We start from the raw sequence: 26,677 nt of genomic DNA on the forward strand, positions 1-26,677 counted from the left end.
ATTTGCTTGGAGGGAGCGGTGTTCCTGCCAAACCATAGCAAACTGCAATGTCTCAGGGGTGGGCATCCCAGGACATTAATGGAGCCAGCCCTGGGGTGTGGTGGTCCCCATGGCCATCTAGGGCTCCAGGAGAGGGGCCGCATGGCCCCCCTCTGTCAAGTATTTAACCCCAGGGAGGTGGTGGTCCATGGGCTGGGGGTCTGCAATGGACCCCCTTAATTATTCAGTTTGAGTGCCGAGGAGGTGGCGGTCCCCGGATTTTTTTTTATGTTTTCAGTTCGATCCGCAATGCACTGGGAGCCCATCCCTCCTCTCTTGAATCGTGAGGTGGCTTGTACTTTGCTGTGGATGCAAAAGAGCTTGACAATTTGATGGTGAAGGTTTCCCATTTACTGACTGGATTGTCTGTAAGACCGTTTTGTTCCTGTAACAGGGCCTTTGCAGCTTGAAGGACCTCCCCTGTATTTACTAGTGAGGATTTAATGTGTTTTAAATTAATTGTATGACATGCGTGCGTTCCCCTTCTGTGGAATATTGGCGTAGGTATGATTGTCTGAAGTAGTGCTTCCTGGGGCCGATGGTCATTGTCCCCCTAATCCCCTAGGCAGAACTTAACTACATTGTGAAAGAGTGGAAGCAAGACCACGGTGTAGTCTAGTGTTGAACACACAGTTTCCGAGTAGAATGAGGCTGCTGGTAGAGTCTTCTTCAAATCTTCCATTTAGTGTCCTTAAGTTAATATGCTCAAAGTCTTCCACTAGTTGCCTGACTGTGCTGCTTGCTCTGCGAGGTGCGCTTCTTTTTTGGGCTGGTATGTTCCATTGGAGAGACTGGGCAAGCACTTCCTCATAGCCCGTGGAGGCTAAGATTTGTGGGTTTAGGTCCCCTGAGAGGATAAGATTCTGGCTGTTCTGCATGCTGAGATGGTCCACAAGGTGCCTAGATTCCTGAATTCTTTATTTTGCATTTATAGAAGCAATTGTGTTGACAGATGTTGAGGAGGAGAGAATTTCCTTTGCAGTAGAAATATTTGTTATTGAGACGTAATTTGCCGGACTGCCTGATAAGTGACCATATTGAGGTTTCCTAACTGCTGGCATATGGAAACAAATAAAGCCTGGTAGTTTGTACGGGTCTTCCATCCATGTTTCCTGCAGCAGGACAATGTTGAATGAATTGATGTATGACATGAACTCAGGGTTGGTTGCCTTGCTTCTCAGCCCATTGATGTTCCATGAGCAGAAAGGCAGGTTGATTTGTTCTGTCGGTGCGGCCCTCTATGTTGCATGATTTGTCATTGAGCATCTGTAGTCACATTGATGGTTCTGGAGATCAACTGGAAATCCAGATGCATAGGTAGATACTGCATTTGGCTCAATTGGTTACTATATATGCCTGTTCTCTTTCAGGTGACTGGCCCGTGCTCCCCTGAGCACAGAGAAAGTAGTTTCTCTGCTGCCATTAATTTTATCCTTCTTATTGGTAAGTAATGGGAGGGGGTATCCAGTGCTACGATAAGATGAAATCTGTATTACCAATGATTTGAATATTTCACATTCTTTGAGCACTTTATTGTTAAGCTGAGTTGATCTCCATGTAGCCTTGGTGGTTTCACTTCATGAGAGCGCTTCTGCCCTGAGGAATTCTCTTGAGAGGGGATTGGTTGTGTTGACATATCTTAGAGTTGGGATGGTTGACAATAATTAGAGAGTATTTCCTCCGTTTCGATTTGAACTCTGGTTTAAAGAGCAGAATGCTGGACTCTGGCTGCTGCCTGGCAGGGCTTCCCCTGGATGGGTCCTCCCTCCTTTGTAACCGGCCTGGTGATTGCAGGTTCAGTAAACTATCCCGTTGATGTATGATTGCCTAGTTCCTACTGACTGGCAGCGGCTGTTGGCGCCTTCCGAGCCAAACTCTGTAGTCATTACATTGTTGGGGTTTGATAAATGCGTGAGGCTGGTATTCGAGATCACCACTGTCATTGTGGTTGTGCTTGGGTAGTTTGACTGTACCGGTTTTGGGGCTGTGTTGATCCTGACATTGTCTCTTGTGGCTTCCCTGAGACCAGCTGAGTAGCTTTTAGGAGCTCTCTCACGGTTCTGGGCTTGCATGGTTGATGGCTCGCTTGTTGCTATCATTGGTGAGCTAAAGGGATGGTCCAAATACCCTGGGAGTTGCTTGGAGTACCTCCTCTAGTGTCTGCTGTGGTATTTGGTCCTTCCTGGGTTGACGTATCTGACTTAAAGGCCTTGTACAGTACTGTTTCAGATCGATGGGTCTCCTGATTAAGAGCGCCTAAAGGATCTGTTGGTTTGTGAGTTGTATCTGATTGTGTTACAACCAGGATCTGTTATTTGGGGTAGACGAAGGGATATGATTCTGCTTGGTTTGGGATGGACATTTTGTTATGGACTTTCCTCCTTAGTTGACGTCTTTGTTTAGAGTTTTGCTCTGGAGCTCATTTCGGTTGTGATGTTTTTATTGGCATGTCAAAGATGTAAACACATTGTATACATTTCACAAATAGGATTGGATTATTATCTCATCCTTTTAAATGAACATACCATTTATTAACATATCCCCTCCAGTCCCCACCCCGGGTATAGTTAACCTAAATCTCATGCAGGTGACTCCAGACTACCTTGTACATGGGGGAATCCTTGGACGACCACGCCTTCCATCAATATGCCATTGTGTGTGGGAATCAAGCACATTGAACCCTCAGCCTCCAGAGACCCCTGATGAAGTGTGACCACGGTTCTGCAGCTCTAGGCATCGTCTGTCCCCCTTAATCTATGGGGGTAACTCATCTGGCGGTGTCAGTAGTTCCGTTAGCATTGCCGCCCATGTCCTCATATCCTGACTCACCCTTTCATTCCTTCGGGTAGCCTTCATGTGACAACCCTCTGCATTAATCCACTCAGCCATATTTTCATCCAATCCTCTATCTTCGGACATCTGGGAGACATTCATCCAATTACAATGCTGCGTTTGGACAGCAGCAGCCCCAACACCCTGACCCGCCTGCCTAGCTTCTTTTTCTTGCAAAACAGTATAAGCCCCAATTAGCACTGTGATGGCTCCCTAGGGGTCTCCCACCCCATGGCAGTATTAACCCTGGGTGGTAAAATCTGCTCCGCTCGTGGAATTTGCGGAATTTTGCCAATTCCGCGTTCTGCGGAGAATGCGGAATTACCGTAAATTCCACAATCCGCAGCGTACCGGAATTATTTCCTTGTTTGTGCTTTAAAAATGGGTTTTTGCGCACGCAACAGTGACTTACCGGGATCCCTGCGTTCGCCGATAAGTTTTCCTATCCGTTCATGTGCGCCACGAGATTTTGATAGCCGGGCGCGCGATCCCGCGAGAGTGTGCGATAGCGAACACGTAATTCGGCGCGCCAATGGACACCGCAAGAGTGTGCAATCGCAAACACGTCATTCGGACGCGCCATCAGACATCCGTCGGAAGTTTGGTGAAGCTTGTGATGCCGAACACGCAAACTTTGCGATCTGGAGAAGAAGAATATCTCGAGCAGCATAAATGATGATTTGGATTAAAAAAAACTCCTCAGATTGACATTTGGCTGTACTTTTTTGTGCAAGAAGTCCTTATTTTGAAAAAAAATATGGGTGGAGAGGAAGGAAGTGCCACAGATTCTCCAACTTCCTGTTCCTGCCCAGCAGGTTCCTCCCAGTGCTTTGTCCATCTCCTGTTCATTTTCTATTTGGATTTGGAGCTGTAAGGATCACTCTTTGTGTCTGCTGCGTCATATATCATTGGATTTGAGGACTTTTGGATTTGAGATTTTATAAGTAAGTTGGTGTTGCTGTTTGTTTGATTGGGGCATTGCAGTTGCTGCAACTACAATTTTGGTACTTTTCATCATTTAAAAAAAAAAAAACATTATTATGGGTAGCCAGTAGACCCAGAGCTAGTCATGGGTGCATGATGAAACAACTGTTCCTTTGGTGTGTGTTGAATTTATTTTAAACATCATTTAGGGCATGGATGGCATTGGATTGAATTGCAAAATGTGTATTTTTGGGGGTATTTCAGTTTTTGGGTGTGTGTTAAATAAATGCCTTTGTTGTGTGTGTGTGGTGTGTTGTGTACCTTGCACACCTTGTTTAGCTCTGTGGATTTTCGTTTTTACATTTAATTGCATTAAAGCTGTGTTGTTTAGCATGCCTTCTTTGCTTGGCTATTAAAGGCCTGTTTCAGTTCATTGTTTTCCAGGCCTCCTGCTTGTTGCTTGTGACTGTGAGTGTCCATGTGGCTGGTGGCCATTTTGTGGTGGTAGTTATAAGTGTGCTGCTTTTGTCATACAGGCCTGCATGTGTTTCCTTTGTTCGTGTTTGGCCTAGGCTTCTTCATGTGGGCCTGGCCATGTGCCTGGTGGCCATTTTGAAGCCAGGCATTGTGCTTTTGCGATAGGCCTGCATTACCTGTCTTCGTTTTCTTGTTGTTGTTGTGGGCCTGGCCATGTGGCTGGTGGCCATTTTGAAGCCAGTCAGTGTGCTTTTGCCATAGGCCTGCAAGCTTGTGGCCTAGTCTGCCAACAGGCCTTTCATCCAGTAGGCTCAGAGGTAGTCATGGGTGCATGAAACAACTGTTCCCGTGTGTTCTGTTGAATTTAAACATCATTTAGGGCATGGATGGAATTGGATTGAATTGCAAAATGGGTTTTATTGGGATATTTCACTTTTTTGGTGTGTGTTAAATAAGTGCCTTTGTTGTATGTGGTGTGTTTGTTGTGTACCTTGCACACCTTGTTTAGCCCTGTGGATTTTTGTTTTTTTGCATTTTATTGCATTAAAGCTGTGTTGTTTAGCATGCCTCATTTGCCTTGCTATTATAGTAGGCCTGTTTCAGTTCATTGTTTTCCTGGCCTCCTACTTGTTGCTTGTGTTGTGATTGTGAGTGTCCAACTGTCCATGTGGCTGGTTGCCATTTTGTGGTGGTACTTTAGTAGTGTGCTGCTTTTGCCATATATGCCTGCATGTCTTTAATATGTTTCTCTTGGCTTACTGCTTCCATCCATCCCCTTTGCCAGCTGCAGCTCCCTGAATGACATGATGAGCAACTAATTTAATGCCAATCAAACACGTTCTACTTCCATTACATTTTTTTTTTTTGTTATTCTTCTTTCCTATCCTTCCTAAGTGTACACAGTATACCATGAAAGCCTTTGTTGTCAAAGTCTCACAAATGGCTACGCTGTTATGTTTTTTTTATAACTTAAACTGAGTTAATAAAATGTAATAATGTAACCCCAACAAGTATGACCACCACACACTAAGTTATATATTATATTTGTTTGTTTGTACTAGTAGTAAATGAACCACAACAACAAATGCAAAATTTCCTTGATGTTCTTCTCCTGGCTTCTTTGCTTTTAGGTGCACAAAAAGACAGAGGAAGAGGTGTCATCATCTACCGTTATACTGCCAGACAGAAATTCTGCTACGCACAGCGTCATGTGACGGGTGGCCACAGACATCTCTGCAACTTGTGCAACAGCGTCCTGCTGACATCTGAAGAAGATGGCCCCAAAGAAAGTTTTCCAGGTCCTCCAGTACCAAGAAAGTTGCCAGTGAGAAGAAGGAACAGAAGAAGGAAGTGGCACTTACCAAGACTGGTGGGCCGCCTCTGATGTTTTTTGGTAAACAAAAAATTACGCCTGCAGCAGCGGTGTCCAGGGACCAAGCTGAGAGCATCACCTCTGCATCAGCAGGCCCACCCCACCAACCTAGGCCCAAGCCCATGAGTGTCGCAGAGGTAGCCAGTCTACTAACGAGCAGTGATGTTGAAATGTCATTATCGCAAAGTAGTACTCAATCAACGCAGGCGGAAACTCAGCAGATAAATGGGCAACAACAGCAGCAACAACAGCCACAACAACAGCCCACAATAGTAGTAGTTCCTCCTGAAGTCGGGGCAGTTCAGGAAATCGAGCTTCCTGCAGATGAAGAGGAGCAAGCCACTCTTTCAGAAGATCCATTGTCTTCCAGATTCCCAGCAAGGAAAAGGAGGGTTAGTCCATCAACTTCTTCTTCAAGCCCCGCTTCTGATGATTTAGATGCCACTTGGAATCCACCAGCTCAGTCTGAGAGTGATTGTAAGTAATTGGCTCTGTATATACTGTTCCCAAATAGGTACAGTGTGCACAGAGTCCACAGTCCCCAGAGGTTTGGTAGAGGCTAAAGTTAGATATAACCTTACTCTCTAAAGTGGTAGCTTGGTTGAGCAGTAAGGCAGTATCAGAGGACAGTGTAAAGCATTTGTTATGCACACTCAGTCAGCATATGGTCTCACACACTCAAGAACTGAACTCTAGGCCAACGGTTTGTATATAAAAATATATGCTTGTTTTATTTTAGAACCAACAATAGGTATCAAAATATACTTTCTCAGAATGAGATGCTTTAGATAAATACTTTCAATAGGCAATAGACTCTTGAATGCAATAGATACAGTTGTTGCAATAGGCAACACAATTTCAAACACTATTATACATTGAGCTCAATGGGAATTTCTAGTTAAATGCAATAGATTACTTTTTGGATTACTTTTCTTACCACAGGACTGGATCCTAGATTCAGTCCTGGGACCTCTCCTGTAAACAGTTAAGTAAAAACGTTTTGGTTACAGTTGTGATTTTTAAGGAATATTCTTGTATTTTAAAAGTTGACACAGAAACTTTTTCACATAGAATCACCAATGTTATCCTATGGGAGGAAATTCATATAGCAGGTAAGTAGGGTTATCGTTACTTTTTCCAATTCAGTGTTGGATCCTGGATCCAGCACTGTTGCATCATCTGTAAACAGTTGAAAGAATTCATTTTTGTTACAAGGGCGATTTTTAACGAATATTTGTAAGTTTGCAAAATCGACAGAAGAATTTCTGGAAAAAAACAGGCAACGTTATCCTATGGAGGAAAATCAAGTTAGCGGTAAGTACGGTTGTAATTACTTTGCAGGGTCAGTGCTGGGCATCAAGATCCAGCACTGGGATCTCTCCTGATAGCAGGTGAGTAAATTCATTTTCGTAATTCAGCTGATTTTAGATGAATATTTTAAAGTTTCAAAACTCAACACTTAGAAGAATTTCCAAGTGAAACCAGTCAATGTTACCCGATGGAAGAAAAGTGAGTTATCAGCTTTTGGGTAAGTACTCGACTGGCAGAGTTAAGGTTCTGGGCATAGACTCAGGGGTCTCCCAGGGTCAGGTAAGTACAGTTGTTACACCCTCAGCGGCACAGGGGCAGCCGGGTGCAGAGTGAGTTAGGCCCAATGTTATCCTATGGGAGGCAGGGGGCCTTTGGTTGGTGGCTGCTGGCTAGCAGGCCATGCGGCTCCTGGTCACTTGCTCAGGGCAAATGGGGAAGTAGATTAGAGTAGAGGTTGCACTGCCAGGGGCACTCGGGCGGCTGGGTGCAGCAGGGTGCTTTTGAGCCGTTGGGCGCTCAATGGATTTCAATGGAGAAGCTCAAGAACGAACAAAGGCTGCAAGCTCAGGGACGAAGATTCTTTAGGTGCAACCACCAATTTGAGAGGTAAGTTGGGTAGTTGGAGGATAGGTAGGCACCCAGGAGTTGGGCACAGGGGGCCGCAGAGCGCCGGGTGCAGGGGTGCCTTTTGGTGTCGGGAAATCTTACCCTCTGCTGGTCGTGGTTGGAGGGGTCCCTGGTTCTGAGGCGTTGTCAGGAGCATCGAGGTGTGTCCTTGGGTGCTGGGTTCGGGGTCACAGTCGTCGGGGGGACGTCCTCGTGGTCTTTGTTCACTCCAGCACAGGCCAGGCTTGGCGGATGCAGAGTGTGCAGGGTTCGCGGTTTCTGGCTGATGCCAGGGGTCATTTACTTGCTTTGAGCAGTACCACTGCTCGTGGGAGTCCCAGGTAGTTAGGGTCACAAGACAGTCAGGTCCTCCAGGGTTTTTGAGGTTGCTAACCACTGGAGATGCCGGGGTTAGCAGGACCAGGTTCGAGGGTCGACAGGCTGGTAGGGCTGGGGCCAAATCAGTTGGTGTCTTCCTCTTGTTAGCAGCTGCATGGCAGGTCTTCTTGGTCCTTGTTCTTCTTTCTTGTTTCAGAATCTGGATCTTAGGATGGAAGGTTCAGGGTGCCCCTCTAAATACTAAATTTAAGGGCGTTACAGGTAGGTAAAAGGCAGGGACCAATGGGTCCCTTTCCTGGGGTGGGTACACCCCCTATCCTCCCACTCTCCTGTGGGAGGGGGGCAGTAGCCTACTCCTGATTGGGCAGGGCTCCCCTTCCTCAAGATGGCGAGAGCCGGGAGTTGAGCTTCACCTCGCCTCCCCCACCTGAGGGGGGGGTTGGCAGAGGCTGGCTCACCCCCTTTCCACACTTGGGTTTTCCCACTGATCTTCCTGCCAGAGTGGGGGTCAGAACCGGTGGGGGCCAGTTGCTGAGTACAGAAAGTGGCCTGGAGAAGCTCACAAAGGTGGCATGCCTTTGAAGCTTCCCCTGCCCATCCTGGGGGAGGAGATCTAGCACCTCACCCAGGATGTGCATTGTTGCATGCCCATGAGAGCGGATGGCTCTCAACCCATGGGTCTAGCAACATTTCTGCTGGGTGGCAGCATAGGCAGCCTCTCAATCAGGACGCTGGTTGTTGGTTAGTTTCAGGGGGTATCTCTAAGATGCCCTCTGTCGTGCATTTTACATTAAATCCCACACTGGAATCAGTGTGGGTTTACTGTGCTGAGAAGTTTGATACCAAACTTCTCAGTCTTCAGTGTAGCCATCATGGTGCTGTGGAGTTCATGTTGACGACCTCCCAGCACCATATACTCTTAATGGCAGCACTGCACTTAGAGTGTCCAGGAATGGACCTGGGTACTGCAGGGGCAACGGGCTCATGCACCTGTGCCCACACCACTGGCATAGGGCACCCAGCTAGAGGGGAGTGTGTATTGTGGGCATGACACACAGGGATGTGTGCCATGTCGACTCTTTGTTTTGGTCTGCTCCAAGACACTTAGCCTGCAAAGGCAGTGTGTGTGTGTGTCAGGGTACAGGGCCTCTAAGGATGGCACAAAAAGTGCTGCTGCCCTTAGGGGCCATTTCTGGTCACAAGGACCTGGGTACCTAGGGTACCATTTACCAGGGGCTGAAATGTGACCAGAGATGCCAATTGGGTTTTGGCTGTTAGGTAGTGTTCAGGAAAGGAACACAGGGCCTGGGCACCTGATTGGCAGGAGCCCATGGCACACAAAGGAAAAGTGCATCAGTTATCAGGCAAAAAGTGGGGGGGTTACTGCAACAGAAACCCAATTCCTTACAGTGATGCATGCCACAAGACAAGGCTAATGAAAAGGAAGGTTCCAGAAAGCCTTAGGGTTATGGAGGTAGATGTAGAAGAGGGGGATGATGATGATGATGAGCCAGTCATCATGAACATCACTCCCGGCCCAGAGGAGATAGAGAACAACATTATTACCCTATCCAAAATTGCTGCGAGGGATGTAGCATGAATACCACCAAGACAGGTAACACCACCTCCAGCTTCCATATTTGCATTTGCTAAGGCCCGGCAGGGACCTACATCAAGCTCAACCACCACCTCAGTAGGTAGTGGTACTGTAAGTGCACAGAGTCAAATTCCACGCCCACCCTCCAGTTCATCTGGCATTGAAAGTGGCACCTCCAACAGCACCAGAAAGTACACCCCCCCCCCAGTTTGGGGCTTCCTTTTGGTTAGCAGTACGGAGGAGAACATTGCTATATGCTCAGTTTGTAGACACGCTGTTAGGTGGGATAAGCTTGGTACAAACTATGGTACTGGAGGCAAAACAAGTCATCTAAAAAAATACCACATCATCCAGTGGGAGGCTCACCTACTTCGTTACAAAAAAGTAAAACTGCACCCATTGCTGTTGGTGGGGATGAAGAAGTAGAAGAAGATATGATCGCGGTGGAAGGTGAACAAGAGGGAGACATTTCTAGACCTCTCCCCAGCATTGTAGTGGTACCACCCACATCCTCAGCAACATCTCAGTGGCACCGTAGTAAGAAGAGTCATACTCAGAGTCAGACTGAGACACCAAGGCAACCGAGAACTGTAATGAAAAAAAGTGCGTTATTAAGCTTAACTGGGTTCAAGAAGACAGCTGCACCACAAAGGAATAATAATCCAGCCTACCATTGACAGCATGCTTAGGTCGGAGGGGCAGTACGAACGCAACCACCTAACGGCACGTTTGTACAATGCGTAGCTGGCTAAAATGTTAGCGCTGGACCTTCTCCCTTTTTCTTTTGTGGAAGGGGTGGGTTTCTCTGAATTTGTGTCAGCCATCTGCCCTAAATGGAAGGTTTCCAGACGGTCCTATTTCGCCAGAGTTGCTGTTCTAGCACTACATCACGATGTGCTGGAATTGCTTGGACATCCTTTGCAGCAGAGTGCTGTTCACAATATCCGCCTGACAACAGGCATGTGGACCAGTTGCCAAGCCACTGATTACATGTGCATCGCTGCACACTGTATCTCTTTTGTGGGGGTTAGAGAAAATATATCTGAAGCAGGTCTTGTTGACACTGCTGAGATTTGTAATGCTACTCTGAAACATGCAATTGTAGTCATGTTCGCCATGGAGAAATCTCATACTGCTGCAAACATTTTGGAAGAGTTTAACAGCAAGGTCTTTGAATGGCTGCGCCCAAGAGGGCTTAACATTGGTTTTGGTGCCACGGATAATGGCAATAATGTACTTAAGGCCATGGAGGATGGTGCCTATTTCAGGGTCCCGTGTTTGGTGCACTGCATGAACATTATTGTTCAAGACTTTCTGAAAAAAGAAGCCATAGTCAACAATTTACTGACCACCTGCCGAAGAATATGCACACATTTCAGCCATTCTTTTAAATCCCGGAAGCAGCTGAGGATCATTCAACGTGAATATAGAATGCCAGTCAAAGCACTCATCCAGGAGGTGGCAACACGTTGGAATTCAACCTATTACATGCTTGACCGTCTGTTTGAGCAGTTCAGACCAATCAATGAATATGTCATGCAAAGAGGGGTGCTACTGTGAAAGGCATGACCCTTCAGATGGACCAATGGTGCCTAGTTAAATGCCTGACAGAGATGCTTCTTCCTTTCGAGGTCTTCACATGTGAAGTCAGCAAGTAGGACTGTACTATGGGCCAAGCTATCCCATTGTTGCACATGCTATGGCAACAGCTGAAGGAGGTGTCTGAAGCGTACATAGGTGTGGATGAAAACAATGAAGCATATGAGTTGGTGGAGAGCTTATCCCGTCACTTAGCTGAAAATACAAGGGTGCAAACTAAGATTGTGTCAGAAAAACATTGCATTTGTGCCACAATTCTGGATCCACTGTACAAATCGGCACTGAACAATAAGACATGAATTCCTTTTTCAGAAGTGGACGTTGCCCGGTTCAAAAGTTGGATAGCTGAGGTAGCCACTCACTTTGAAAATGAACGTTTGGCAATTAAAGGCCCGCTACTCAAACCAACAACAAGTACTGCAGCAGGGCATCCAGCGTCAAGTTCCACTTCAGAGCCTGGGGGCAGTGCGTTTGGCTCAGAGCAGTCACCAACACTATCGACAACAGCAAGAACCGTGTCATCAGCCCGAGTAAAATCAGCACAGGATTGGTATTTACAGCAAGGGCTTGCTAGGTCCACTGCTGATGCAAAGACAAAAGAGGCCAAACAAAGTGTAGCTCCCCTGAACTTTGAGAGGATGGTCCAGGCCTATCTGCATGACCCAACAGAGGTCTACATTGATCAAAACCCATTGCGGTATTGATATGGGAAAAGGAACCAATGGCCAGTGTTCAGCAGGCTGGCGATAAAGTATCTGGCTTGCCCTGTCACAAATGTCTCTTCTGAACGTGTTTTCAGTGCTGCTGCTGCCATTGTAACAGTGAAAAGGACCAGTCTCTCAGCCAAAAACGTGGAGAGGTTAACCATGATCAAAATGAATCAGGACATACCACCGAATTACACAATACATGAATCAATGCAGGAAGATGAGGACAGCAACTTAGGTGACAGAAGTAGTGTGTTAGATGATGATTACCTACTTCTGGTTGAACCCCCAGAGTTTGAGGACGAGCTATACTTCCCTGACAACTAGGCTTGAACTTCTTACTTTCTTCCTCCCTTATTTACTTTTATTTGTGTGTGTCTGTCTTTCTGGTTAGAAACTTCGAATCACAACAAATCCATCTCCACCGTCTTCTAGACTTTTTATTGCCATATTGCAGTTGCAGCTGTCTGCATTTCACTCTAGTCCACTTCTCCAAGTCCTGCTCCTCCATCCTCCTGACTCGCCCTAAATCTATTTCCCTCAAGCCAGATGATGATTTGATGTTTGCCTCGTTGAGTCCCTCCAAAAGAAGTGGAACATGATGAAAACTATAGCTATCCTCCTTTCCGAGCCGAGAGAGACTGCCCCTTATTAACTTAAGATGAGAAGAATGATGGCATGCATTGGACGCTGACTAAGTGATTTGTGTTGTTGTTGTTTGTTGTGCATGAAGTGAATTCATTGTGTACTATTATTTAATCTACACACTAAAAGTAACTCAAGTCAATGTTTCCCTTCTTGTTTTTTAATAACAAAATTGTCCTTCTACTGCAGGCCAATCCATTGCTTTTTGAATATGGAATGTGGACTCACTCTGTGCACTGCACACTGAGTTGGACAACACCATGATGATGACCACAGTGACATAATATCTTCGCAGTCACTCAGTAGGATTGGAGATGATTGATGGAATAAGTCAGGGCGTTTCATGAGTGGCATAAAAGTTAAACAAGTCAACAACAACCACAGCAGACCTACATGTCTGTGTAGTGGTGGAGTTGAGTCGAGTGTAGTGGTATGACTGACAGCGGTGCATTGATTTTGTCACTTAATTTGTAAAATGCTATGTTGCTGTATATGTGCTTTGTATGCCTCTGTCAAAAAATGTACGCTAAATGAAGGATGGGTCACGGGTGCCATGGGCCTGCTCTGTCCTCTTGTTATTGTTGTAGGTTAATGCTGGAAACAGTGTAGACATGATGTATCCATGCCACCACTGAAAGTGTTCTTGTTGCACTCCACCGTAATTTCTGCATTTTTTTTCTCCTTGATTTTTCAATATCTCTTTTGTTTTTCCATCTACAATTACAGAGCAGCCCTTACCCTGTGCTATACTGGGGAAAAAACTCACACTTACCTTATCAATAAACATCCGCCAGGCAAGCAGTGGCATCAACCAAGATTGATGGACGGAGCATCCATGGAAGGGAGGACCAAGATAAAATGCCGAGATGCAGCTCCCCAATTCGACCAGGATAACAACATACAGTAATAGTATCAACATTCATCATCTTTTAAATAATTTGATTCATTTTTTATCTTCAATCATTACGACTGTGTGTTGCTGTTATTATGTTTGCTCTCTGCTTATAATTCATCCTTACAGCTATTTTTTTAATTTTCTTTGCTATCTTTAAAAGTAAGCCTGGTACAACAGAACAGAAACTGTATGTAATTTGCATCTCTCTGAGGGCAGACAGGCATGGCACAGCCACATTGCATGATATACTGCTGCTGTGTACTTTCTAATTGTCTAATAGTAGTTAGGGAGTACTACTTATCATTAACCATCAAGTTATCAATATCATCATCATGCACGTATTTCCTTTTTCTCCCTTAACAGATTTTTGGATATGGTCGTCTGCCAAGATTGTGTTTTTTTTTTTTATTTGAACATGTTTTATTTATTTTATACAAGAACACATTAGCAATTCTGTTACAGGGTTAGCATAGGTTGTCCCACGTTTGTTTAGCTAACCCCACATATTGATAATAAGAGAAAAAGAAAGAGAGGCAGGCAGAAAAAGGGGGAAACAGGAGATAGGAGAAAGGCAAGGAGAGTTACATTCCTTATCAATTACATCTGATATTCTGCAGAGATGTTGGCACACATGTAGACCGGTGTTGGTAGGCCCTTCCCCTTGCAAAAGACCAGAGAAGGCAACATTGGTTGATCCCAGTTAAGTACAATTGTCTCTGTGGTGGGTCCAAGGGGGTACCAGGTTTTGTATCACCAGTATATCTTATTTTCATGGAGGTTCATAAGAGTCTATGTACATGTTGAGAGAGTTCCACATCCTTCTGGATGCTGGTTTCCAGGGAGAGTTCTGTAGTGCAATGTTGTCCACTCCTCTGAGATGGGTGATCCAGTTGATCCAGCCATTGTAAGATGTCTTGCTTGTGTCTTTCCAATTGGCAAGGACCGTTTTCACTGCTGCTGTTAGTAGCAGGTCTAGTAGATCCTTATCGGATTCAGATCTCATGTTTGTGCTCATAAATGCCATGGGTAGGGTGGAAAATTATTTTATTAGCGTACAACTAAACAAACCATTCATAAAGGCAAAGATTTCCCCCCAGAATGCTTTGAGTATTGGGCATTGAAAGATAAGATGTGCTAAATCCACGTATCCTTGTTGCAGTTCCAACATAATGTGTCATCCCGGAGGCCTAATGAGAATAAACGGGCAGGGGTCCAAAAAGCCTTGTGCAGTAGCCAAAATTTTGTTTGTAAGAGCACCGGGGAGATCTTATTACGTGAGACCGAGCTCCATAGTATGGACCATTCTTGTCCGTTATGTGTGGCTGTAGATTGTTGTTCCCAATAGGCAACAGTCTTATCATTAAGTTTAGAGGGTTTTGGGCGGAGGAGTTTGTAGAGCTGCAAGACCTGGTGCCCCAATTTATTAATTTTTGACACAAACCGAGAGATTGATGATTGTAAGGGGATAATTTGGCTTCTGACAGGGTCGTTCGAATTTAAAAAAAGGTATACAATTCTATTTAAGCTAGGTATTATCTTGACTTGAGGTCTGAGAATGTAATAGGGTATGCTTCATTTTCTAGTTGATAAGGGTGGTAGATACCTTTCCCAATCTATGTATCAAAGGCTAGGCTTTTCCCTTCATACAAAATCTTGCTATTGGCCCAGAGTGACTCCATTTTAGATCCTTTGATGCTATTCTCCAGCTTCTTGTCTACCTTTAGTAGCGTGATTTTTGTATTTGTAAAGATGGACTTGGAGGTGTGGGGGTATAGTCTATTTGTTGTTAGTAGAGACAGGGGACTTAGGTTATTTAGGATGGCCTTCTCTACCTGTAGCCATACCGGGGTATAGTCGGTAGGCGGTGATATCCAAAATGAGCCTTGTTTTGCCGGAAAAGCTAGCTGGAATATTCTAAAATCTTCTAGGTTTACCCTAGGGGTGGGCGGAATTTGCGAAATTAACTTTCGCAAATTATCGCAAAAATGTTTAAAATTATCGCAAACAAGCGGAAATATCACGAAGATGCGGAAGTTTTTTTCCCGCATGTTCGCGAGATTTTCTGCATGGTTGCGGGTCGCCAACTTACCCATGTGGTTGCTTGTGGGCGCGGCCATCTTGTTTTGAGTTGTCTCGCGGTGCATGATCGCGAGAAGAAAGACGTGAGCGCGCGACGCATGACGTCACTGCGGGCGCGAGACAGCGCAAATGGCTAAAAACAATACAAGATCTCATGGAGAACGCGACTGGATCAAGAAAACTTGTCGGCGAACGCAGGGATTCAGGTAAGGCGATCGCGCGCGAGAATGTATTATTTTACAGCGCGAGCAAGTAACAAATTATCGCCAAGCTGCGGAAACCGGAAATTGTGACATTTTCGCGCTCTCCGCGGAACGTGAAAATGTCAAATTATCGCAATTTCCGCGAACGGAACGAAATTTTCGCCCAGGCCTAGTTTACCCCTCCTTGATTTTTATCCAGTCTTAATTTTTTTATACTTATCCGTGCTTTCTTCCCTCGCCAAAGGAATTTAGAGATCAGGATGTCTACTTTGCGGTGGAAATCATCCATGAGGAGGAGCGGGAGCATACTGATTAGGTAGTTAACCATTGGGGTGATCATCATCTTAATAGTTTCGATTCTGTCCCACCACGTTATGAATTTTGGTGACCAAGAGTCCAGAAGTTTCTTAATCTTTTCTAGTAGCAGTTTCTCATTCTGATGTAGTGTGTTAATTGAGTTGCTACCAAAACTTATACCTAGGTATTTGATATACCCTGTTTGCCAGGCTAAGCCCGACTCACCCAGGATGTCCCTCGTACAGTGAATATTTAGTTGGTTTGCATTCTGATTTGTCTCTGAGTTTATTTCCTGAAAACCCGGAATATTTTGCTATTGTATCCATCAGGGCCTCAATTGATGTCTTTGGCTGTTCCGTTACTATTAGTATGCCATCCGCATAGGCGACTAATTTTATTTGAACGCCATTGATATCGACCCATTTTATGTTCGTATTTAACTTGATATCTTGGATAAGGGGTTCCAGTGCAAGTACAAATAATGAAGGGGATAGTGGGCATCCCTGTCTAGTGCCTTGTTGCAACCTAAAGGGCTCAGAGAGTGACCCATTAACGACAATACGGGCTGATGGCTCCACATACAGGGCCATAACCATCCGTATATATCCCTCCCCTAAGTTGACGATTGCATGCAGCGTTCCAGGAAAGCCCAGGAGACTCTATCAAAGGCCTTCTTGGCATCTAATGTGATAGCTACAGCTGGTTCATATTAATGGCCGCATGCTCTAATATGTGGCAGAGAAGGCGCGTGTTGTCATTAGACATTCGAGTACGTAGGAAGCCAACCTGGGAGTTGCTTATTAGTTTGGGGAGAGCAGAGTTGAGTTTGACTGCCAAGATCTTAGCATATATATTTCAGTCTACGTTAATAAGGAATATGGGTCTTTATGTTTTTGGGTGACAGTTGGTCTTTCCCCTCCTTTGGGATGACTATTATGTTAGCTTCCGACATAGTTTGTGGTACTGCCCCCCTAGATGCTGAGTGGTTAAAAACGTGTTTCATGGTTGGTTTCAACTGGTTTAAGAAGATCATTGTTTTCTCTCAATGATTTGACTGCCATTTCAATTTTATGTATAGCTAATTTCTTGACCTAGCCTAAGTGTATCCTCTGTACTTAGCTGCGGTAACCCGAGTCTATCGAGGTATTTTGTACACTCTTCTAAATTAAGGTTCTGATCATTTGTATAAAGTTCTTGATAGCACTCTTGAAAGGTCATGAGGATGTCTTTGTGTCTTGTGTGGGTTTGGTTGTTAGAGTCTATGATGGATGAGATGGCAAACTGGTTGCGTTTGTGCTTTAGGTAGGAGGCAAGGAGTTTCCCTGCTTTATTAGCTTCACATAGGTTAAGGGCTTTGTATTTGTTAATCTACAGTCCTGCCCTCTCACTTAGGATTTTGTTGTATTCGTATTTTTTTGTGTTAGTTTTGCGAGGAGCTTGCTATCATGTATGGACTTTGCATGGGCCATTTCTAAACTCTTGATCTCCTAAAATGGGAAGTTTAGGATAATCCTTATTAGAAATAGTACTCATGCCAGGATATAATTCCTGACTCTTGCCATTCTTTCAATTTCCTCCAAGTGGAGGTAATACTCTCATTATATATGGTGGTATAGCACGAACAATGGAATCTAACATCATCTAATTATCTGCGGGCCTCATTGATATACATTTGTTTGTCCCATAACACAATATTGCCCCCTTTGTCTGATGGACGGATGACAATATTTTTTTCTTTAGAAAGGGACGTGATAAAGTTTCTTTGTTCTTCTGACAGGTTTGACCTGCTATCTTGTTGGTGTTCAATTTGTGTTTGTTTTTCAAGAGTTCCTTGGCCACCAATTCATGAAAAGTGTCAATACCACTGTGCGGAAGATTAGGGTAAAAGACTGAACGTGGTTTAAAAGCTGAGCAGGCAGCTGTCAGTTGTAATTGGCCAGTCAGAAATAGGAGCCTCTTCACCCATATCAGTATCAGACTGTTGCAGGTCACACATGACTTGAAGTATATTAGCATCTTCAATACTAAGCCCGGGTTGTGATGAGGTTGATACCTCAAGTGCTGACCCACTACCATCAGGTGGTCTATTATTCTTCAAAGTGTGCCATTTTTGTAACTTCAGTTTTCTGATAAATTTAAAGATGTCAACACGTGTTTCTGCATAGTTAAAGAGTTCAGTGGGACAGAAAGTTAGTCCTAAACAAAGTGTTGTTTTCTCGAACTGGAAAAGAGATCATGATGTAAGATTTACAATAGTTTTATTTACCATTTCTATTCCCATCATTTTTGTCCCCTCTTTGAGCTGCCACGCTTGGTTCCCATGAGCTCTTTGTTTCTTTGACCTGTTTTTTCGTTTGAGTCGCCTTTGTTTGCTGCGCCCCTGCCTCTTCCTCTTCCTCGTACCCGGCCCCTTCCACGTCCTCTTGTTAGGGGTGTCGGTGTTGGAGTGGTTCTCCCCGTTTGTCGTCCTCTCCTTAATACCCGGAACACGTCTAAAAATGTTGCCGGTCTAGACAGTACTTCAAGTTCAGAGGAGGAGCTTGCTGTATGTGTTGAGATATCTGTATCTGAGTCCCTTGCAATCATTATTTGTAGGGGATTAGTTTCAGCAATTGTTGGTAGATCTTGATCATTATATGTTGTACGTTGGTTGTATAAGTGATCGTACTTGTGACTATAGGTTAAAATTCGTCCCTCCGCATAGACAACACAATCCTTGTGCAACTTTCTCTGTTTTCTGATTTGAATGTCTTCTTCATGTTTAATAAGTCTTGCTTTCAAATTTTCTTTGAACTTGCTAATAATTTCTTGATTATTACTCAGTTTCAGTTCATTCTCAATTGCAATAATTTCTTTGATAATTCTCTCCCTATCTTCCCAGGCACATTTGATAAGTATGCATAGCATGTTTCTTGAACTTGTCGATGAGTTTTCCATCCATTCTAAATGACGCATGGCGGCTCCAACACCCGGACACTAGAGACTACACATTCTACTCTAACCCACACAAATCTTACACCAGGATAGACTATATCCTAATCTCTGGTTCCCACACACAACTAATCGAACACTCAGACATAGCTCCAAGACTAGTGTCTGACCACTCATGTATTAGCCTAAAACTGAGCGGGTGCCACAACGAAGCCATCCCTAGGAGATGGCGCTTTAACAGCGATGTACTTTCAGACCCTGCGAACAAAAAAAGATTGAGGAGGCCATAATAGACTACCTTAAACATAACGATTTCCCGGGGACTAGCATCAACACATTCTGGGATGCCATGAAGGCGACCGTCAGAGGCACAATAATTGAAATCAAGAAAAAAATAAACAAGAGTACAAACCTGAGACTAACACAGCTTGAGCAGGAGATGAAGAGTTTAGAAATGGCCCATGGAAAGTCCATACATGATAGCAAGCTCCTCGCAAAACTAACACAAAGAAAATACGAATGCCAAGATTGTGTTTTGTTGTTTGTCCATGCGTAGTGTTTTTCTTTGTCAAAACTTTCCCCAAACCCCCCTTCCCAACCATTCATCAACCCCTAACCCTCTTCCCCCAGGCTGTGTAATTTATTGAGGAGTGACTAAATTAAATGTACACCAATAATTGATCACACGCTTGTTCGGGTGGATGTGGCAAAAGCAACACTATTTCAATTTCAAGGCAGGGCGAGGATCTTCTTCTGCTTGCCCACCCATGATCAGTATATTTGCAAGGTATTTTTTTTTTTCCAAAGGAACTTAATTAATCATCATTAATTGCTGGCATCGATTGGACTAGTCATCCTCCTACACAGCACTAAAGGTTACGCTTGTGTCGAGTGTAGGCCTAGTCGAGTGACTCGACACAGCTACAGTTTGTAACTTTTTGTACTAGGCTATCCCCGACACCATGATGTTTTATATTATTTTGGCATATTATTGTTTGGCAGTAATTTCTGTACTGTACTTCGTTCTACTACTCCTCTCACAGTCTCTCTCAGGTGACTGGCTGTCTTATTTTCTTTTTTTGCAAATGCTACTGCCGGTGTCTACTACTACCACCACAACCATGGCATGTTGGGAAACCAAACCATCATCATCACCATGCAGCCATCGCTGTGCCTAAGTTAAACATCATGCAAAAACAACAATTGATGGACAAAATGCAGAACAATGTCATACATTCACCCCAGTACAGAGATCTGGGCCTAAATCCATCGTTTTTTTGCTCACCATGCCATTCCAGTTTGAACCCAGCCATATGCAAATCAGTCTTGACCCTGTGCCCCATGGGAACAGTCCAGCCCGAACTGCCAAGCCAAGTCCTCCCTGGACTGGGAACAAGCATCCTAGGACCGGTTTCGGGCTTTCAGCCCTCGTCAGCCAGGATAGCTTGATTCCAGTGGCATGGAGAGCAAGGGACTCACGTCTGAGCATACCCTTCCCACTCAGGGTGACAAATGCAAAAACAACAATTGATGGACAGAATGCAGAACAATGTCATACATTCACCCCAGTACAGAGATCTGGGCCTAAATCCATCGTTTTTTTGCTCACCATGCCATTCCAGTTTGAACCCAGCCATATGCAAATCAGTCTTGACCCTGTGCCCCATGGGAACAGTCCAGCCCGAACTGCCAAGCCAAGTCCTCCCTGGACTGGGAACAAGCATCCTAGGACCGGTTTCGGGCTTTCAGCCCTCGTCAGCCAGGATAGCTTGATTCCAGTGGCATGGAGAGCAAGGGACTCACGTCTGAGCATACCCTTCCCACTCAGGGTGACAAATGCAAAAACAACAATTGATGGACAGAATGCAGAACAATGTCATACATTCACCCCAGTACAGAGATCTGGGCCTAAATCCATCGTTTTTTTGCTCACCATGCCATTCCAGTTTGAACCCAGCCATATGCAAATCAGTCTTGACCCTGTGCCCCATGGGAACAGTCCAGCCCGAACTGCCAAGCCAAGTCCTCCCTGGACTGGGAACAAGCATCCTAGGACCGGTTTCGGGCTTTCAGCCCTCGTCAGCCAGGATAGCTTGATTCCAGTGGCATGGAGAGCAAGGGACTCACGTCTGAGCATACCCTTCCCACTCAGGGTGACAAATGCAAAAACAACAATTGATGGACAGAATGCAGAACAATGTCATACATTCACCCCAGTACAGAGATCTGGGCCTAAATCCATCGTTTTTTTGCTCACCATGCCATTCCAGTTTGAACCCAGCCATATGCAAATCAGTCTTGACCCTGTGCCCCATGGGAACAGTCCAGCCCGAACTGCCAAGCCAAGTCCTCCCTGGACTGGGAACAAGCATCCTAGGACCGGTTTCGGGCTTTCAGCCCTCGTCAGCCAGGATAGCTTGATTCCAGTGGCATGGAGAGCAAGGGACTCACGTCTGAGCATACCCTTCCCACTCAGGGTGACAAATGCAAAAACAACAATTGATGGACAGAATGCAGAACAATGTCATACATTCACCCCAGTACAGAGATCTGGGCCTAAATCCATCGTTTTTTTGCTCACCATGCCATTCCAGTTTGAACCCAGCCATATGCAAATCAGTCTTGACCCTGTGCCCCATGGGAACAGTCCAGCCCGAACTGCCAAGCCAAGTCCTCCCTGGACTGGGAACAAGCATCCTAGGACCGGTTTCGGGCTTTCAGCCCTCGTCAGCCAGGATAGCTTGATTCCAGTGGCATGGAGAGCAAGGGACTCACGTCTGAGCATACCCTTCCCACTCAGGGTGACAAATGCAAAAACAACAATTGATGGACAGAATGCAGAACAATGTCATACATTCACCCCAGTACAGAGATCTGGGCCTAAATCCATCGTTTTTTTGCTCACCATGCCATTCCAGTTTGAACCCAGCCATATGCAAATCAGTCTTGACCCTGTGCCCCATGGGAACAGTCCAGCCCGAACTGCCAAGCCAAGTCCTCCCTGGACTGGAAACAAGCATCCTAGGACCGGTTTCGGGCTTTCAGCCCTCGTCAGCCAGGATAGCTTGATTCCAGTGGCATGGAGAGCAAGGGACTCACGTCTGAGCATACCCTTCCCACTCAGGGTGACAAATGCAAAAACAACAATTGATGGACAGAATGCAGAACAATGTCATACATTCACCCCAGTACAGAGATCTGGGCCTAAATCCATCGTTTTTTTGCTCACCATGCCATTCCAGTTTGAACCCAGCCATATGCAAATCAGTCTTGACCCTGTGCCCCATGGGAACAGTCCAGCCCGAACTGCCAAGCCAAGTCCTCCCTGGACTGGGAACAAGCATCCTAGGACCGGTTTCGGGCTTTCAGCCCTCGTCAGCCAGGATAGCTTGATTCCAGTGGCATGGAGAGCAAGGGACTCACGTCTGAGCATACCCTTCCCACTCAGGGTGACAAATGCAAAAACAACAATTGATGGACAGAATGCAGAACAATGTCATACATTCACCCCAGTACAGAGATCTGGGCCTAAATCCATCGTTTTTTTGCTCACCATGCCATTCCAGTTTGAACCCAGCCATATGCAAATCAGTCTTGACCCTGTGCCCCATGGGAACAGTCCAGCCCGAACTTCCAAGCCAAGTCCTCCCTGGACTGGGAACAAGCATCCTAGGACCGGTTTCGGGCTTTCAGCCCTCGTCAGCCAGGATAGCTTGATTCCAGTGGCATGGAGAGCAAGGGACTCACGTCTGAGCATACCCTTCCCACTCAGGGTGACAAATGCAAAAACAACAATTGATGGACAGAATGCAGAACAATGTCATACATTCACCCCAGTACAGAGATCTGGGCCTAAATCCATCGTTTTTTTGCTCACCATGCCATTCCAGTTTGAACCCAGCCATATGCAAATCTGTCTTGACCCTGTGCCCCATGGGAACAGTCCAGCCCGAACTGCCAAGCCAAGTCCTCCCTGGACTGGGAACAAGCATCCTAGGACCGGTTTCGGGCTTTCAGCCCTCGTCAGCCAGGATAGCTTGATTCCAGTGGCATGGAGAGCAAGGGACTCACGTCTGAGCATACCCTTCCCACTCAGGGTGACAAATGCAAAAACAACAATTGATGGACAGAATGCAGAACAATGTCATACATTCACCCCAGTACAGAGATCTGGGCCTAAATCCATCGTTTTTTTGCTCACCATGCCATTCCAGTTTGAACCCAGCCATATGCAAATCAGTCTTGACCCTGTGCCCCATGGGAACAGTCCAGCCCGAACTGCCAAGCCAAGTCCTCCCTGGACTGGGAACAAGCATCCTAGGACCGGTTCCGGTCCAGGGAAGACATGGCTTGGCAGTTCGGGCTGGACTGTTCCCATGAGGCACAGGGTCAAGACTGATTTGCATATGGCCATGTCTGAACTGGGGTGGTGTAGTGGGCAAAAGAACGATGGATTTAACCCAGATCTTTTGACTGGGGGAGAATGTATGCATTGTCAGCATTCCGTCCATCATTTGTTTGTTGTAACGCTTTTCGCCCTAAGTGGGATGGGTATTCCCAGACGTGGGACCCGTGCTCACTACACCACTGGAGTCAAGCTATCCTGGCTGATGACGGCTGATAGCCAGAAACCGGTCCTAGGATGCTTGATTCCGGTCCAGGGAAGACATGGCTTGGCAGTTCGGGCTGGACTGTTCCCATGAGGCACAGGGTCAAGACTGATTTGCATATGGCCATGTCTGAACTGGGGTGGTGTAGTGGGCAAAAGAACGATGGATTTAACCCAGATCTTTTGACTGGGGGAGAATGTATGCATTGTCAGCATTCCGTCCATCATTTGTTTGTTGTAACGCTTTTCGCCCTAAGTGGGATGGGTATTCCCAGACGTGGGACCCGTGCTCACTACACCACTGGAGTCAAGCTATCCTGGCTGATGACGGCTGATAGCCAGAAACCGGTCCTAGGATGCTTGATTCCGGTCCAGGGAAGACATGGCTTGGCAGTTCGGGCTGGACTGTTCCCATGAGGCACAGGGTCAAGACTGATTTGCATATGGCCATGTCTGAACTGGGGTGGTGTAGTGGGCAAAAGAACGATGGATTTAACCCAGATCTTTTGACTGGGGGAGAATGTATGCATTGTCAGCATTCCGTCCATCATTTGTTTGTTGTAACGCTTTTCGCCCTAAGTGGGATGGGTATTCCCAGACGTGGGACCCGTGCTCACTACACCACTGGAGTCAAGCTATCCTGGCTGATGACGGCTGATAGCCAGAAACCGGTCCTAGGATGCTTGATTCCGGTCCAGGGAAGACATGGCTTGGCAGTTCGGGCTGGACTGTTCCCATGAGGCACAGGGTCAAGACTGATTTGCATATGGCCATGTCTGAACTGGGGTGGTGTAGTGGGCAAAAGAACGATGGATTTAACCCAGATCTTTTGACTGGGGGAGAATGTATGCATTGTCAGCATTCCGTCCATCATTTGTTTGTTGTAACGCTTTTCGCCCTAAGTGGGATGGGTATTCCCAGACGTGGGACCCGTGCTCACTACACCACTGGAGTCAAGCTATCCTGGCTGATGACGGCTGATAGCCAGAAACCGGTCCTAGGATGCTTGATTCCGGTCCAGGGAAGACATGGCTTGGCAGTTCGGGCTGGACTGTTCCCATGAGGCACAGGGTCAAGACTGATTTGCATATGGCCATGTCTGAACTGGGGTGGTGTAGTGGGCAAAAGAACGATGGATTTAACCCAGATCTTTTGACTGGGGGAGAATGTATGCATTGTCAGCATTCCGTCCATCATTTGTTTGTTGTAACGCTTTTCGCCCTAAGTGGGATGGGTATTCCCAGACGTGGGACCCGTGCTCACTACACCACTGGAGTCAAGCTATCCTGGCTGATGACGGCTGATAGCCAGAAACCGGTCCTAGGATGCTTGATTCCGGTCCAGGGAAGACATGGCTTGGCAGTTCGGGCTGGACTGTTCCCATGAGGCACAGGGTCAAGACTGATTTGCATATGGCCATGTCTGAACTGGGGTGGTGTAGTGGGCAAAAGAACGATGGATTTAACCCAGATCTTTTGACTGGGGGAGAATGTATGCATTGTCAGCATTCCGTCCATCATTTGTTTGTTGTAACGCTTTTCGCCCTAAGTGGGATGGGTATTCCCAGACGTGGGACCCGTGCTCACTACACCACTGGAGTCAAGCTATCCTGGCTGATGACGGCTGATAGCCAGAAACCGGTCCTAGGATGCTTGATTCCGGTCCAGGGAAGACATGGCTTGGCAGTTCGGGCTGGACTGTTCCCATGAGGCACAGGGTCAAGACTGATTTGCATATGGCCATGTCTGAACTGGGGTGGTGTAGTGGGCAAAAGAACGATGGATTTAACCCAGATCTTTTGACTGGGGGAGAATGTATGCATTGTCAGCATTCCGTCCATCATTTGTTTGTTGTAACGCTTTTCGCCCTAAGTGGGATGGGTATTCCCAGACGTGGGACCCGTGCTCACTACACCACTGGAGTCAAGCTATCCTGGCTGATGACGGCTGATAGCCAGAAACCGGTCCTAGGATGCTTGATTCCGGTCCAGGGAAGACATGGCTTGGCAGTTCGGGCTGGACTGTTCCCATGAGGCACAGGGTCAAGACTGATTTGCATATGGCCATGTCTGAACTGGGGTGGTGTAGTGGGCAAAAGAACGATGGATTTAACCCAGATCTTTTGACTGGGGGAGAATGTATGCATTGTCAGCATTCCGTCCATCATTTGTTTGTTGTAACGCTTTTCGCCCTAAGTGGGATGGGTATTCCCAGACGTGGGACCCGTGCTCACTACACCACTGGAGTCAAGCTATCCTGGCTGATGACGGCTGATAGCCAGAAACCGGTCCTAGGATGCTTGATTCCGGTCCAGGGAAGACATGGCTTGGCAGTTCGGGCTGGACTGTTCCCATGAGGCACAGGGTCAAGACTGATTTGCATATGGCCATGTCTGAACTGGGGTGGTGTAGTGGGCAAAAGAACGATGGATTTAACCCAGATCTTTTGACTGGGGGAGAATGTATGCATTGTCAGCATTCCGTCCATCATTTGTTTGTTGTAACGCTTTTCGCCCTAAGTGGGATGGGTATTCCCAGACGTGGGACCCGTGCTCACTACACCACTGGAGTCAAGCTATCCTGGCTGATGACGGCTGATAGCCAGAAACCGGTCCTAGGATGCTTGATTCCGGTCCAGGGAAGACATGGCTTGGCAGTTCGGGCTGGACTGTTCCCATGAGGCACAGGGTCAAGACTGATTTGCATATGGCCATGTCTGAACTGGGGTGGTGTAGTGGGCAAAAGAACGATGGATTTAACCCAGATCTTTTGACTGGGGGAGAATGTATGCATTGTCAGCATTCCGTCCATCATTTGTTTGTTGTAACGCTTTTCGCCCTAAGTGGGATGGGTATTCCCAGACGTGGGACCCGTGCTCACTACACCACTGGAGTCAAGCTATCCTGGCTGATGACGGCTGATAGCCAGAAACCGGTCCTAGGATGCTTGATTCCGGTCCAGGGAAGACATGGCTTGGCAGTTCGGGCTGGACTGTTCCCATGAGGCACAGGGTCAAGACTGATTTGCATATGGCCATGTCTGAACTGGGGTGGTGTAGTGGGCAAAAGAACGATGGATTTAACCCAGATCTTTTGACTGGGGGAGAATGTATGCATTGTCAGCATTCCGTCCATCATTTGTTTGTTGTAACGCTTTTCGCCCTAAGTGGGATGGGTATTCCCAGACGTGGGACCCGTGCTCACTACACCACTGGAGT

The sequence above is a fragment of the Triturus cristatus genome, chromosome 11 (genome assembly GCF_964204655.1).
Source record: "Triturus cristatus chromosome 11, aTriCri1.1, whole genome shotgun sequence".
Classification (NCBI taxonomy): Eukaryota; Metazoa; Chordata; class Amphibia; order Caudata; family Salamandridae; genus Triturus; species Triturus cristatus.